Source organism: Dipodomys merriami, unplaced genomic scaffold (genome assembly GCF_024711535.1).
Source record: "Dipodomys merriami isolate MVZ:Mamm:240054 unplaced genomic scaffold, mDipMer1.0.p SCAF_668, whole genome shotgun sequence".
In the NCBI taxonomy this organism is placed as follows: domain Eukaryota; kingdom Metazoa; phylum Chordata; class Mammalia; order Rodentia; family Heteromyidae; genus Dipodomys; species Dipodomys merriami.
Window position 1 is genome coordinate 50,912 of NW_027206255.1, and position 2,300 is coordinate 53,211.

A 2,300-nucleotide genomic window follows, 5' to 3' on the forward strand; every position below is an offset into this window, starting at 1 on the left:
AGGCTGGGGGGGAGGGAGGGGAAGCATGTAGTTCAGGTGAAGATTATCATATAAAGTACGCAGGTTTCACAAGTGGTTCCCCCAAAGCCCCTCACTTGAATTGGGATAGATCATGATGGGATTACTATGCATCACCCCTTCCCCTCATCAAAAGAGAAGATGGGATGATGCTGGGACATCCTGGCCTGAGACGTATGGAAGAGACAGCTACTCGCCAACCCAATCCATATTCCAACTTTCTCCACTTTGCCGATTGATGCCTGCTCCTTGAAACTTCCTGCTAGCTAGAGTTGTCCCCCCGACTCTGGGGGCTCAATTTTGGGCCTCAGGGAGCAGGGCAGGGCTGTGGATCTCTTCTTCTTCCCTAAAGTAGGCAGGATTTCCCTGGGAACTGGGGACCTGCTGAGCCTTCAGTGGACAGGAGGCCACCATGTGGTTGATGCTTTGGCAGAAGTGGCACTTCTTGGGCTGTGGTGGCAGCTTGCATTCCTTGTCATTATGGTCTAGACCACCACAGTTGTAGCACCTGTCTCCTTTGGATCTGCTCTTCTGCATGTTCTTCCCCTTTGGCCACCTCTTACTCCCAATACAGAACACCCCACTGGGCCCAGTGACTTGGATGGATTCTAGGCCTTTGGCAGGCTTCTTAAAGGTAAACTCCACAGCCTCTCCCTCCTTCAGGCTCTGGAAGCCCTCCATGTGCAGCTTATTCTGGTGCACAAAGACGTCCACCAGGGGGTCGAGCGCTACCCTTATGCATGCTGTCATGGATAGGAAGCCGAACCCTCTGAGCACATTGAACTACTTACAGATGCCAGCCCTGTGCAACAGCTGAGGCTCCTCAGCCACCTGAGCGGCATCCTCCTGCACCTCCTCGGGTGCCTTCTCCGCTGCCTTGGCGCAGCCACCTCCCAACTGCTGGTTGGACGCCAAGCCCATGGCCGTTGTCTGAGCCTGCAGCCCCAGGCCCCTGGTCGGGCTGCTGCTGGCCCCAGAGAAGTGCGGAGGCAAAGGGCAGGTTGGCAGAAGAGGTCGCTACATCTTCCCCGCACAATCCATTTTTCAAAATTTCTTATGATACTGAAGATTCAATTATAAACTATTAACACTTGAAAATAACTCTTTTTTTTGGGGAGTAGGACACAAAACACAAGATTAATCCTAATCATTTTCAAAGACATTTATTTATACTACAAATAAACTCTTATAACTACAAAGATTCTAAAAATAACTGAAGCATAGTGTCAAAAAGCACATAATTTAACTTCATCATGTACGTTCAAAGGATTGTGCTAATAGAAAACAAAGTTATACTAATAATTAGCTCACCCAATTCACTTCCATTCTTTTATTCTATATCTTTTAGTTTCATAAAAACTGGCTTTTCATAAAATGATGAATAAAAAGCCTATATATCCATAAACATTTTCAGATTTTAACAATGTTTATTTCAGAAATGTTTTTAGCTGTATAGTCAATGAACTGAAATAACATTGAAATATTCAAAGGGGTTTCAGAAATTGCAAGACTTGCTCTGGGATGTTATTTATATTGGAAAAGATACCCAAAAAGCCTTATTTGTTAAAGTTGTGATAGTTACTCCCACAAAAGAACAATTAATGAAGAAACATTTGTATGTACAAAACAACTTCAAATGCATCCACAATCTGGAGGTGACACATGCTTTTTGTTTGTTTTTGCAATATATATCTAACAAACATATCCACAATACTGATTTTCAGTCAATATTATGGGATATTCAAACCTAAAAAATACGGGGTTTATTATCTTAGTGTGAATAGATATGATCTTACAAAGAAAATTATTTTCAACAGAAATCTGGAAAGAGTTTATCCACCTTGAGTTTCACAGGAATAACCAGCGAGTAATACTTGTTTGGTCGAGTAGGTCAAAAGCACTCCATGAGTATATCTTAAAAGTATATCCAATTTAAGAGGTCAAATACATATTTTGTGCTGACAGTCATCTTACATCAATAGCTCACTACCTAATTATATGTGTATCTTATTGCCTAATATATACTAAGAACTGAAAGTGATCTCTTTTAACTGAAAGTGATCTCTTTTATCTAACTTAATGGTGTAAATGCTTTGATTATGATGATGTTATTATTTGACAAATAAAATGTACAGAAGGGTGGTTCCACTGAAATAACAGGATGGAACACTGATAAATAACTATATTTCAACACAGCTCTTTTCAGCCTCACTCTGTCCACATTGGCAAGCAACATTGCAAATGCACACACTCACGCATATACACACACATGTGCGCACATT

The 2,300-nt window shown here is 41.7% G+C and overlaps 1 pseudogene; it reads right to left on the reverse strand.

Annotated features, from left to right (window-relative positions):
* Window positions 1-312: 312 nt before the first annotated feature.
* LOC138815764 (protein lin-28 homolog A pseudogene) lies at window positions 313-939 on the reverse strand (annotated as a pseudogene).
* Between the last annotated feature and the right edge of the window lie 1,361 nt (window positions 940-2,300).